The 14,925-nt window shown below is 36.5% G+C and overlaps 2 pseudogenes; both read left to right on the top strand.

The window, feature by feature from the left end:
- The first annotated feature begins 501 nt into the window (after positions 1 to 501).
- On the top strand, positions 502 to 811 carry LOC132674194 (protein S100-A11 pseudogene; annotated as a pseudogene).
- A 5,293-nt stretch (positions 812 to 6,104) lies between these two features.
- Positions 6,105 to 14,925, top strand: part of LOC132675910 (atlastin-1-like) — a 128,418-nt pseudogene continuing 119,597 nt past the window's right edge.

Raw genomic sequence — 14,925 nt, 5'->3', positions numbered from 1 at the left:
TCTTGCAAACTGGTTATTAAACACAGACATCAAAAATCAAACTCCATAAACTCACAATTAAATTAATTGCATTAAAAGCATTATAGTAAAAGCTCAAAACTTCTAATTATCTTACCAGTGAGTACTATTATCTATTATCTTGAGTTTATTTACATTTATTGCATGTGTAGAGTAGAAATCCTACAGAATGGTATGTCACTGCACACTTCAACTCTATATTTAGGGTTGTCATGTTGGTAGCATGAAACTGGCAATGTTGAGAATAGTTCCACCAAAAAAAACCCAGGCAAATGCTACAACTCAAAACATGATTCGTTGTTTTGCCAATTATCTAGGAGTAATGTAAAAATGTTAATAATGTAGATTAAGTCACAAGTATGTCACATCAGTGCTGTTGCGTTATGAAAAGAACACACATTGTGAACTATTTTTCTGGTATTCGAAGATCTAGCAAAGCAGCACCACAGAGGGTAACAGCCTCCATGCCTGCTTCATGCAGACATGGCAAAAATGCCCAACCTTGCCGAGACTGAGCAGTGCATCGAGTCTCTGATTGCTATTTTCCAGAAATATGCTGGAAAGGAGGGTAACAATGGCATGCTCTCCAAGGCAGAGTTCCTAACCTTCAGGAACACAGAACTGGCTGCCTTCAGAAAGAACCAGAAGGACCCTACTATCCTGACCACATGAGGAAGAACCTGGACTTCAATTCTGATCACAGATAGATTTCCAAAAATTTCTTAATCTTCTTGGCAGCATGGCCAAACCTTGCCATGACTCGTTTACAAAGTCTACCCAATTATGGAAGTGAATCTGAGGGGCTCCTGGGCCTGGCCTCCAGATCACTCCCTTTCCTTCAAAGCAAACTCCCACTGCTCATCTCCTCCTCACATCCTACGCATACACTGAGCCCAGAGCATCCAATGCCCCATGCAGGCCAGTCCTGCTGGTAGGTAATAAAGCAATAGTGTTTTTCAAAGTGCAGACACACACACACACACACACACACACACACACACACGCACGCACACACACAAGATCTAGCAAAGATGCCCTCACATTAATGATAAATAGGTAAAATTCTGACATGCATCTTCACTGTTGTTTGACTTTTGTCTCACTCATTAACTCATATGAAATTATCAATTGACATTCATGCTGAACTATGCTTATGAGCTGCAAAAACAGTGTGATACAAAGCTACAGATGCAAAGTTAAGAAAACGCTTATTGGACATATTATGTATAAATAAATAAGATATAGGAAAGTTATCATAAAGCATACTATATATACTATGGTTATTTGTGAATATTGTGCTACATATCCCTTACAGCAATGAAATTTATAACACCCTTATAAATGTACAAACATGTGGCCCCTCCCAACAGCCATTTGTTAAATATTTACCAACACACGACAATTTTGCCTTCAAACTTGAATCTCAAATCATCTGAAACGTGGATTTCCAACTTCCATTGCAGCTAGGAAGGGCCAGTGATGCTAGTTCTGATCAGGTACGCTGAAGTGAACTTGGCTGAAAGCCGCTGAGAAATATTTTATTAGTTGATAGAAAGGAAGAAATATGTGAGAAGAAAGTCCTTGCTTCTTTCTTGCCTTAGAAATTTTTTGTAGTGGTTGCCACTATGAGCTGCAGCAGCCGTCTAGTGAATGTGGAGGGGGAGATTAAGAGGGTCCCTATAGAAGTGATGTCGAACTCTGATATCATGAAGTCACTACAAACTTCCTTGGAATTACCTCTCACTGCACTTATTTTTGAGATTTATTAATCAACTCCTAGTCTGTAAGTCACATTTTTATTAAGTAACTTTCTTACATGCAGCCAAAAGCATCCTACCTGATACAATGGGGTGCACTTCTCATCTTTGGTGGTTCTCAAGAATCTCCTCCTAAACATACACAATCCTGTATCTAAGGTGCCACACACATATACTGTGTGTGTGTCTGTGTGTGTGCATGTGCGCAACCTTCTTCATCCTTCATCACCTCAAGATCATTTCCTTGGAGGATTCCTGACCCTATGTCTTCTGCTGTCTCTATTGTTATTATTCATTGTTATAAAATATCATCTTTTCTTTTCCAGCATTTATCTTAGTTTTATATTTTACTTTGATTTGTGTAAGTATGAATAGTTAATAATTGGGCTTAACCATTCTTTTTATTAGTAATTGTATTCATTTTATTAATAATATGTCTAATCGTATGTTCTCTCCACTTATCTCTGAACTTACTGATCACTCTGCCATCCCTGAAACAACTTTTGACTTGCCTTCCAGAACACCATCTATTCTTCATTTTTTCACCAACTGACCACTCCTTTTCAACCTCCTTTGGTGGCTTCATTTCAGCTCCTTGACTTCTTAATATTAGTGTCTCATTCATCGCACAATACTTTCATCTCCTCATTGCTTATTATGTCACCCATTCCCTGTGGGATCTCATCCTACATAATTTCTTCAAATAGTATCTATGATGACAACAGCCCAGACTTTTCCTTCCAACCATAGCCTAATGGAAATCTCCACCAGGAACTCAAAATCAACATACTCAAACACAATTCCCAATCTATTCCCACTCCCCACCCAACAAAGCCTTCTACATCTACACTCGTTCCCAACCCAAGTAAGGGCAGTTTCATTTGTCCAGTTTTTCAGGCCAAGTCCATTTGACTTAACCTTAACTCATCTCTTACTGGCTCATTCTAGGGCCTATTGATAAGGAAAATCTATAAGTCTTACCTTTTTTTTTAATTTTTAAAAAATTTTTTTAACATTTATTTTATTTTTGAGACAGAGAGAGACAGAGCATGAATGGGGGAGGGTCAGAGAGAGGGAGACACAGAATCTGAAACAGGCTCCAGGCTCTGGGCTGTCAGCACAGAGCCTGATGTGGGGCTTGAACTCACGGACCGCAAGATCATGACCTGAGCCGAAGTCAGCCGCTTAACTGACTGAGCCACCCAGGCACCCCTATAAGTCTTACCTTTAAACCAGTCAAGAATGCACCCACATCTCCCCAACTCCATCATTACTATCCTATTCCAGTCCTCCATTATCTCTCCCCTGGATTACTGCAACTGTCTTACAACCAGTTTCCCTTCTTCCTCTTTACATGTCTTTAGGCTCTTCTCGACATAATAACATTTGGCTTTTACTTTTCTTGAGAAAGGAAGGCTTTGGGGCATTATGACAAACTTTTACAACAACCTTGATTAACTGCTGCATGGTTCTCTTTGACTGTCCAAGGTGATTCTGATGTAGGTTGAGGATGGTACACTGGGTGAAAATCAGAGAGGAAATAAAGTTAAAAGAGAGGCAATCCCCTTTGTGATTTTTGTCATCTCTCTTTTATTCTAGAGTTTCAACTTGAGTTGCAACTCAAACACATTATGACTATATACATCAGCAACATGTGTTTTATATCTTGCATATTATTTCTTAGCAACATATATGACACATGGCACACAAATGCATGGTGTCTTCCCTACAAAACAACAGAAAACCACTTGAAGCTTTTTATCTACCATCATTCATGTCCAGGGCCAGTTCAATACAGCATCAGTTCTAATGTCAGAACAAGAATTTGTGTTTTGTTTTATATAACTATATTTAAAGGATACTGATTTTATATTTGAGTATGCTGTATGCATTTCCTTAAATTGTCAAAATAACAACGGGGTATCATAAAATATCTACACTTTTCTTGTTGAATTATAATCTTTCCCTCCCTTCTTTCCCCATTTTCCTTTGCTTTTTTCCTCCCATCTCTCCCCCTCCCTTAACTCTCTGTTTGCTCCCCTCACCCCTGCCTGCCTTTCTTTCCTCTCTTGTTCTCTTGTGAAGCTGTGGACATAGAGTGCACAGATGACAGCAGGCGCCAGCATCTTCCCTGTTATACATGGGGTTCTGAGCACAGCATGCCTTTGGCCCAGGCAGGTGGGGGAACTGAGAGAAGCAGGCTAGCCATCTGGAGACAAACATATGGGTGGTGTGGCATACGTTCTCACGATTGGCGGCTGGGAGGATCAGAAATAGAACGAGGAGGTTTTACTCCTCTTAATCAAAGAAACAACAACAACAACAACAAAAACTTGGAAATCAAGGGGGCTACTAATACAGAGGGATCCCAGCTTAAAGGAAAAACATAGTTTTCCTAAATGTTCATACAGTGCTACCTACATAATTAAACTTTTTAAAAATTAGCAGTGTTTCATTTTTATATAAGTATTGAATGGCATTTCTCTCTTGCATCTAATTATTAGCAACAGCACCATTATCATTATTTTAATAGCAACTATAATAGCAGGTTACTAAAATACAAACCATTGGGGCACCTGGGAGGCTCAGTAGGTTGAGTGTCTGACTACTGATTTCAGCTCAGGTCATGATCCCAGGGTTGTGGGATCAAGTCCCGCATCAGGCTCCATGCTGAGTGTGGAACCTGCTTAAGAGTATCCCTGCCCCCTCCCCCACTCATGCTTTCTCTTCCTCTAAGAATTAAAAAAAAATAATAAAAATAAATACTAGTTGTTTAATACATTAGCTACATAAATTGTAAGATTAAAAGAATCACCATGGGATTTTTTCTTCCTTCCTGCTGATAGCCAAATTCCATTCAGATAAAATGAAACAGAATCTTGAATAGTAGGTATAAAATAGGTACAAAATAATGCAAAAAATAGAGTTTTCTTTAAAAGGCTCTCCCAAGATGTTATTCCAATCATTAATCAACATTGGTATATCTTTACATTTTTCCTAGGCTAGGAGTCAGGAAAGCTGTATTCCAGTTCTAACTTTGATGTTTCCCAGGGCCTTGGGCACATAATTTTGTTTTGGATTCCATTTCCTCATCTCAAAAACAAAGTCATCAAAATAAATAATCTTTACATTCAGATATTTACGATTCTAAGTTCACTATAGTTTAAAATGAATAAAGTGAATAAGAAAGAACTATTGTATTGTACACTAAACCGAATTGGGAATTATGTCAAAAATATTAAATAAGTTGCCTCAAAAACAGATTAGGGTGGCTAGTCTAATAATGGTTCCATGATGGCTACTTTATGAGCTAATCTTCGATTCTCTATAAAACTGAATGAACAGGGAAGGTGAGAGACATATGTACAGGAAAAAAATGTTACATAGAATATTGGGTTCATTTCTGGGCATACCACTTCCAGAGTTATCTATATTTCATCTAGACAGTGAAAGGAATACTCAGGGAGGGATGATCAAGATTGTAAGGGGTCACAAAAGCATTTAATATAAAGACTGATTAAATAAATGAAGGAAATTATTCCTGAAGAATGTCCAAGTCAGAATGAGAAGCATGGTGGTTCTCTTCAAATACATGAAGAAATGTTAGGTAGAAAATGAGTTGCACTTCTTTTATGTGTACTAAACAAAGGCTAGTTTTTTTTCCATACATATTTATGGAGTAGATATTATGTCAGACAGTAAGCCAGATGTCAAGGATCGGATATTAAATGAAAACAAATATGGAGCCTACCGTCATAGAAATTTCAGCCACAACCTAATTAATCCTAGAAATAAATGTAAAATGAAACATGAGCTAAGTATCACATAGGAGATAACTGATATAGTTAGTAAGGTTAGGAAGTGTTGTCCATGGAAGAAAGCATTGTAACTACAATCTAAAACATAAATAAATAAGAAGGAAATAATTTTGCAAAAACTGATTTTATGTATGTACATATGTATGTGTGTCAGAGGGTACCGATGAAGATAAGAGTTTTCAGTAGAAGGAACAGTATGTGCTAAAGTCTTATAATAGAAGGGACATGGTCTAATTGAAAAACCAAAAAGGTGTTTGGGACATATAGGTTGAAATGAAGCTGTAAAAAGGAGCGAAAACAAACAGGATTTTATAGATCATATTAGTTGTAACGAGAATCCATGGAAGTGTTTCATGTACGAGATGAAGCATGTGATATCATTAAATATTTATTCAGATAAATTCAGTGTTATGGCAATTAAAAAAGACCCAAAAGTGACTGTGGATTAATCAGTTAGGAAGTTTCCCCCTCCAGACAAGAGATAGTAAACACTTGTTCTAAACTAGTGGTGATGGCCATGGAGATGGACAGAACTGGGAAGAAATGTGGCGTGTTTAGGAATGAACAGCGACAGAATTTTTTGTTGAACTTCACAGTGAGAGAAAAGAAGGATAGCAAGGATGACTGCTGGTTTTCTGGCTTGTACAAGGAGTGGATGGTGATGTTCTTGTCTTTCAATGAGATTACAATAGGGAGACCAGGTTTGGGGACTTGCCCATAGAGATTATGGGTTGAATCCTGTCATAGTGAATTTCTGTGTCATGTTTAAATGTTTAAAACCACTGAGTCCTTACACACACAGAGTGTAGAGAGTTAAGACACAGCTCAGTATTCATGAAAGCGAGAGTGGTGAAAAAGTCTGGGAGAGAAAGGGCAAATGAGAAAAGACCTTTTTGAAAGCAGTTTGGCGATCCTTTCTCCTGATGTTGTTTTAAACCAAGGCTGAGACAAGCATAAAAGAAGCCCTCAGCAAATATTCAGCAAGAATCCCATGTGACATTACCCAGAGGTCTGTACTCAAGGTTAAAAGTGGTACTGGATAAAAAATAAGCTCGTCTGTGTGTTCTTTACTTGGCACTAAACCTCAGTGCCTGCTGATAATTCAAGCTGTTAATAAAAAGAGGTCAATCTTTCCCCCCACATCAACAGTGAAATAAATAAATAAATAAATAAATAAATAAATAAATAAACCGCCATGTGAAGAAATGCATTAAGCAAAATAAGTAAAGAAAGAGCTGAGAAAGGAGAAAACAAAGTCAATGAAAGCTATCGATCAGCGATGCTTAAAGAATGTAAACATTCAATAGTGAAAAGAAAACAGAAACATAATTGTAGAGGCTGTTTAATATTTGCACAGCCATCATTAGAATGCTCACTACAGTTAACATTTCTTGGAGAACCTTCTTCATAAACACAGTATGCCTACAATTTAAACGATGCTTTTTCCAGTTGTCTGAATCACTGAATAAAATAGTTCTGAATTCCCATTGACTGCTAGGATGTTTAAAAGTTATTTTATTCAAAATAGAAACCATAGGACATTGGTGAAGTTTTACTGTTGGTACACAATTCTCCTTTTAATACCTTCAAGTTTTTAAGATGTTGATATCTGGCAGTTCACTATGCTGTGGAAAAATTATAACATGTCTTTCTCAAATATCTTGGGTTTATGACAGGAAGATATCACTAAGAAATCAATCATTCTCCAAGTTGAATCTTTTCCAATTTTCCTTCAGAAAGAGTCAGCAACATCAAGCTTTTAAAACGATTATTTCTCTGGTAGCCTATGGGCTGTTAAATCATGCAAATAATTAAATGATGTAATTAAACACATAAAGCAACACTGGCAAAATTTTGTACAGTGAAAATTAACTAGACTTTTACAATAAATAGGCAATTAATGCAAAAGAAAATAGAAATAAACAAGTACATACTGAGATTCTGTTTTATGTGTGATATTACCACCACCAGGGAGAATTTTTTTAATTGTCCTTCTTGGTGGAAATGAGAACAAAGTAACATAAATATTTATATTACTAACTGATCAGTTTGGTATACTTGATGCTGAACAAAATTATTAAGTCCATTTTCTGACACATCTTCCATTAAGAAAAGACACCCACAATGGACTGCACAGAGAAAGAGGGGGGATTTCATTGGCAAAATAAAGGACAATCACAGAGCTGAAGACCTTGGCTTTAGGCAAACTCTTTTTCAACCTCTGAGCACTGGGAGATAAACTAATTGTTACCTGTCCTAGATCTTCCCCTGACCTCCTGTCAAAAGTAGCTCAGCAACCCTACTTGTTTCTATCACTATTTTACTATCCTCCATTCTTTTTTTAATCTATTTTTTAATGTTTAGTTTTGAGAGAGAGACAGACAGAGACCAAGTAGGGAGGGGCAGAGAGAGAGGGAGACACAGAATCCAAAGCAGGCTCCAGGCTCTGAGCTGTCAGCACCGAACCTGACATGGAGCTGGAACTAACGAACCACAGGATCATGACCCGAGCCAAAGTCGGATGCTTAATGGACTGAGCCACCCAGGTCCCCCCTTATCCTCCATTCTTAGTAGCAGCCGTCCTGGTTGATATTAAACTATGTGTTCAAGATCCCTTTCCTCCAAAAGAACTACATTCTTGTCATGTTTATGATATGTCCTGTTTCCTAGAAAAATGATCACACTTTGTAGGAATCAAGTATTTCCGAAAACAAAACAAACAAACAACAACAACAACAAAAAAAACCCACTCATTAAGTGCCATGCACTGGGCAAAGTGCTTTATATGCATTTTTTCTTATAATCTTTTAATATGCTTAGCTTATAATAAAACACCCAACAAGACTCATTGCATTCGAATGAAACACTCTTCTACTATAAAGCTTTGTTTATATCCCAAATAAGTCCACTTAACTCTACTGGTTGAAATAGTTCCAAATGACTAATTTATCAATAAATGGCTATTTGACCAAATTATTTGACTGTTTTTACTGCTGAATCTGATCAAACACATTAGCAAGAGAATAGAGAAGCAAATATATTTTGATTATACATAAGAAATATGTGTTAAATTAAAAAATAGTTACCACTGCTTTACATTTGTGGTTGTAGGTATATAATTACTCAGCCCCATGAGAAGAAAAATATCTAAATTATACTTGTGCTTATTGCTTATGTCTGGAATCAGAACTCTGCATAGATGCTCATTAAATGAGTCAGTGAAAAAAATGTACAGCATGCCGAAAACAGAAGTGACACAAATAAATAAATATTTCAAATGACAAAGCAGGGGTTATAGACTAGATTGTGTTCTTTTCAAATTTATGTATTGAGCCCAAACCTTCATTGTATTTGAAGACAGGGAATTTAGCAGACAATTAAGGTTAAATAAGGTTTTGTAAGGGGAGATTGGTAATTCTATAGGATTGACGTCCTTATATGAGAAAAAACATGAATAGAATATCTCTCTCTTATCATACCCACCCTGGGATGCCCTGGGAGAACACAGCAAGAAAGGGGCTATCTGCAAGGATATCTGTAAGGAGGTCTCACCAAGAACAAAATCAGTGGACATCTTGATCTTGTACATCCAAGCTCCAGAAGTGTGAGAAAGAAATCTCTGTAGTTTAAGTCGCTCACTCTGGCATTTTGTTATGGCAGCCCAAGTAGACTAATACAGTTGGTAGTATAATCTTCCCCCTCATATTGATGAGACAATTGAGGCACAGAGAAGTTAAGTATTTTTCCTGAGGTCACAAAGCTAGAAGTGGCAAGGCCAGGACTTGAATTTAGGAGACTATAACTCCAGAGCCTGTGCTATTAACTATTTAGCATGCTTTCAGGCAGCAAGTAGATAAAGGGATGCAGATACAACGAAAACATGCCATGAGGAAGAATCATAAAAAAAAAAAAAAAATGAGTATGAACCTGGAGAGGTAAGTAAAAGCCAAATCAGGCAGAAACTTTTTTTTTTTTAAAGTGTCCTATTGTCCTAACAGCACAAGGAAGCCATTGAAGGGGTTTAAGCAAGAAGGACGGTGGGGAAGGATGGGGAAATGGGACCTTGGATGAGATGTGGATTCTGAAAAGGTCACTTTGGTTACAGTACACTAGTTAAAAATATTTAAAACACTTAATCTTGACAGTAAAATAAAAATGGTCATTTAGAGTCTACTTGGCTTTTTTTTTTTTCTTTTCAATGAGTCAGTTCACTGCCTGACACATCGCTAAAAAGGTAGAACTGTGCTAATAAGGCGAAGAGGTGAAACTTCTCCAAAGTGAGTTAGCAATGTGAGGTTTGCCTACTTAAGAATCTCGGGTGCAGGTAAACACAGTGCATTCTCCCCCCATTGTTATCAAAACAAATCACCACAAAATTAGTGGCTTAAAACAAAAGAAATTTATGAGCTGACTGTTCTGTAGAATCCCAAGGCCAGTAAAGTATGTCTGGGCTAACTGCATTAGTGCCATACGGTCATAGGAATGAAGTCCCTACTTCACTGCTGGCTGTCTGACATGGGTCATTCTCACCTTCTAGAGACCTTATTTCCAGGCTACTTACTGACTCCCTTAAAAGCCAATAATGATGAATCTTTGAATCTCCGGATTCTTTTCTCTCTGCCTCATCTTTCTTCCCTGTGGGGAATAAGCTTAGGAATCCCCTGGACTTACACCAATGGGTTGTTAACAAGGCACCTTTTCTTTTGTTAATCATCTCTGCTCTAGGCAGCATACAGCCCTATTTACCTGCTTACCTAATTTGGTCCTTCCTTCCTGTGAAAGCCCCTTTCTATAGTACTAAATTGGGGGGCATTTTCACCCTGAATGCCTAATCTTGCTTACCTCATATATGTTTGTATTGGGGGACTTTGCCCTGTCTCTATCCTGGGTGTCTTTGCACCCCCTCTCTATCCTGGGTGCCTTTGCACACCCCTGTCCATCCTGGGTGCCTTTTCACCCCTCTGCTGTATCTTGGGGTCCTGATCTTGTTTACCCAAAATCAGGTGTGAGCATCCTATGGCTTTGTACTTCTTTATGCCTTGTTAACCACTGGTGTAAGCCTGGGACATTCCTAAGCTTATTCCCCACACTACCCCACTCTTCTGCCTAAATATTCTGCAGTGGTCCTTTGCTTTTAGGGTCCCCATGTGATTACAGTGGACCCACCCTGATAATCTAAAATTACCTCCCCAAATTGAGATGAGTTGGCCAGTAATCTTAGTTCCGTCTAAAAAATCGCTATACAGCAGTACCTAGATTAGTGTTTGATTGAGTAAACAGAAAAATAAATCTAGGGGAACATCTTTAAGATTCTGAATATCATACATGGTCCCCGTTTTCTATACACGTATACCTTAGAATTAATCATATAAGCATGGAGGATGTTCTTGGACTGACCTTTTGCTTAATTTTAGTTATTCTAAATACATATATTTTTTTATTCTTTCTTTAGTCATAAAACGAGAGTCATAGAAAAACATATTCCCTTGAAAGAAATCTAATGCTAGGGGAGTATATGTCATTACATTTGGAGCCAGTATATATGAATACAGATTGAAAGCATAGAAATAAATTTCTTAATATGATAAATTAAGATATTCTACTCATTCCAATTATCTTTCCAGCAACTCATCATTCCTCAGGATTTCATTTTGCTATTTCAGATACAAATGACATATTTTAATTCAGTCAAACCAGCATTAATAATATCTTAGCAAAATATGACAAAAATCAAATACACTTTAGATGATGGATGATGGAGCCTGGCAGTACAAACAAATTCTGATTTCACTTATTTTACTATCTATGGCAATACCTCTAGCAATGAAGGGAACAAGGGTATGTCATGGTAAACATCTGTGTCCTAAAGGAAGGAATAATTAGTCAGTATTGGTATTTTGTGTGAGTATTCATGCTTCATCTAAATCAATCTTTGCAAAAATATTCGGTGCTTCAGAGATGCCCTTAAGGCAGCTACCACACGATATCTCTGATTTTGAAGGAGTTAATGTGTATCCCTTAGAAAATAGCTTATCTGAAGGTAACTGAGGTATTTGAGAAAACATTGCTCTCAAATAGAATAAATATGGATAAAAACCAAAAGTGACATTTAATCCTAAATTCAGATAAAAGAATAAATTAAGTATTATTTAATGGACTTCAAATCTATACTACTTTCCCCCTAGGAAAAAAATAATCAGGTAAGATTTAGTAAACAACTAAATATCTTTCTAATTTCAAGCGGCTTTGAAAAATAAGTGAACACTACAACAACTAATAGGAAACTCATTTTTCTTTCCAAAAACAGAAACAATAAATCTAGGAGCCAGTATGAATTGTAATTTTTCAATTTGCCCTATCGTGCTCCCAAAGTCATATGTCTCCATGTTCAAAGCAATCAACATCTCTATGCTCTCTTTAAGGGGTCAGAAATAATGCAGAGGGCATGCTAATTACATGGTCATTATAGAATGTACAACATGTTGATTGATTACTAGACACTATTGTCTATGCAAATAAGGAGCTGAAGGCCAGAAGTTATGAAACACAAGAATGAAAATGAGGTCAAGAATCCCACATGAGTCTCCTTAACTCTGACTCTTTAACCAGTAAGTGGGGAGGTTATGGATTGAGATGTGTTTCATTTTTGAGTTCATGTTAAATACACAGTGTAACTAAGAGAGCACCAACTTGTTTCTTACATATTATTATGAACATTGTATTTAAGAATAAATATTTATAAAGATGTTAGTGGTAGCATAGGAGGAAAATGTCTTTATCCTCAGCCAAATCCTTGTTACTTCTATGTTGCTTTAGAAAAAAATCTGTAACTTCAACCATCAACTCCAAAGTCTATTTCCAAAACAGCAGGTGGTTTCTGAGCATACATTGCCTACAATTCTTTTAGAAAGTCCAAATGCAGTCACATCTACCTTGCATTTACAGACTCACTCATCTTGCATAATACAACTACTTAACACTGAGAAATGCAAGGATAACTGACAATATATGTTTCCTGATACACACTGAAGTTTATATTTTTGAACTTAAAAAATGTAGGTCAATTTACCAATATTTTGATGAACAGTGTACATCCAATATACCTCACAGACTCTATCTATTAGGTGTAACGGAAGTTGTTTGTTCCAAGTCTTACCCATGAGGCTGAAATTATACATAAACATATATATGCGTGTCATTTAAATGAAACTCAAACACAAGAAGACCCAATGAGCAATGCTTGCATCCTACAAAGAATTTAATAACACCACTGGAGCCAACCACTTTATAATGTATATGGGCCTCAGTTGTCTCAGAGTTCAGAATAAATCAAGGGAGTAGACTGCTATTTATGCCTTCTTCAATCTTCAGCCACGCTGAGGAGAATAGCTACCTTTACTCAGACCATTTCTCAAGCTGTTAATTCCCTTAAAAAACAGGACTGTGAAAAATGATACAGCACGTGAATAAGCACAATCCTGCAACACCATTTTCTAAAATAGGACTGCATTTAAGGAGTAAAAAAGTTACAGTGTGTAAGTCTCCTCTAACGTTTCCAAATATGACATCATTGCTTATTAGTGGATTAAATAAATTTATGGCTATATCACTAACTGGGCAAAATTTTGTAGGAAATTATACAAAGGGGAGGTAAAGGTGTACTTGTTAGAAGAAAATGAAAAGAAATGTGTTTTCTTAGTTTTAGTGTAAAATAACTCAGATTCCTAAACATTCTCTGTCAAAGTTTGGGGATATATTCTATATATGCTAACAATTCTAAAGATAGTTTGATGATGTCATTAAGCAAAACCTCTTTAGAGAAAATCATTTTTTGATTTAAATCCTGGCTTTACCATTTACTAAGAATGTGATATAAAGCTGTAAATATGGATAATAAAATATTTGTTTGTGGAACTCTTTAGGGAATTAAATTAGGTAATATACAAGGAGAATTTAATAGAATGCTTGCTATATATTAGGCATGCAATAGTGTTAGCTAGTCATATTGAGAGACGTAGAAACAAAGCAATTTTAAGACAATAATAGCTAGGTACTAGAGTCGACAGCAAAATTTCACATTGATGCTATTTTGTGTGTGTGTATTTTATATTTATTTCATTTAGGAATTATAAGCTGTATACCCTTGAAAGGACTTTAGACAAATGAGAAAATAAAACAGGAGAAGATAGACTCAATATTACTAAAATTACAATGGACTATTCTTTCTTTCCTACTTACCTTTGCACATAGTATATAAGTGTATAGTGTATAAGTAATCCTTGATTAATAAATAAAGGGATGAAAAAGTGAGTGGATGTATGTATGCATAAATTAAAAACATTCTGGATCATCTGAAAGACACAGAAGGATTGTACTTTCAAGAACTAGTGAGCAGATCGTCATATTCTGGCAATAATTCTAAAGGTAAAGAAAAGTAGAACAACAACAACAACAAGAATGTTTAGTTATCTGCTTTTCTTTTCTTTTCTGCTACAGGAAAGAAAACAGTTAATTTCCCCTGGCATTAAATGTGAACAGAATTTAGAGAGCAAAAGGCTTCTAGTTTCTTCTCCTGGTTTTGCCACTACATAACCATGTGACTTCAATCTCCTCCCAGTTTTAGATTCCTCAGTTGTAAAATGAAAGGGTAGGACAAGGGTACTCCTACAGTTCCTTTTACCTTCAATTTTAAGTAACTTAGATGAAAAAAACCAAAACTGTCTAAAGCCATTGTATCCGGTAGTAGGAGTGGATTGTCTTGTTAAAAATGCCACCTAACTAAGTCAAATCTATTGTACGCTAATGGGATATAACTTGTGATTCTGAGACCCTGGGCTCAGCTAATGACACAGGATTATTCACTCATTGGTTAACTGCAGGCAATGGAACTCAGACTGGATACAATCAGACTGACTTCAAATCCCAGCTCTTGCTACTTACTAGCTGTGGCCAGATAATCTATCTGTTCCTCCTCATCCTCATCTCTTAATAAAGAATAATAATAGCATATATTTCTTAAGTTTGTTTTAAGGGTTTAATGAGTCATTGTCATGTGTTCAGGAATTAGCACGTTACAATAGTTATGTGGCGTAAGTTAGCACCAACAGATGCTACTAGTAAGGAAGCTCAGAGTTCATTAGAGGAGTATTCCAGAAAATGGATGGACAGCTGATTTGTGTCTTTAAGCTTATCCTATTGGACAACTCCCTTGATGGCATGAACTATGCCTTTATTTGCTTTTAAACACTAATTCACAACAGATATTTTCAATGCTACATCTGTGTCCCAGGAATGTATAAAAGCACAGATGATGGGTTAGTAAGCAAATTAAA

The sequence above is a fragment of the Panthera onca genome, chromosome A2 (assembly GCF_046562875.1).
Source record: "Panthera onca isolate mPanOnc1 chromosome A2, mPanOnc1 haplotype 2, whole genome shotgun sequence".
Classification (NCBI taxonomy): Eukaryota; Metazoa; Chordata; class Mammalia; order Carnivora; family Felidae; genus Panthera; species Panthera onca.
The sequence above is the reverse complement of the archived record's forward strand: the minus strand, read 5'-3'. Positions and strand labels throughout refer to the sequence as shown.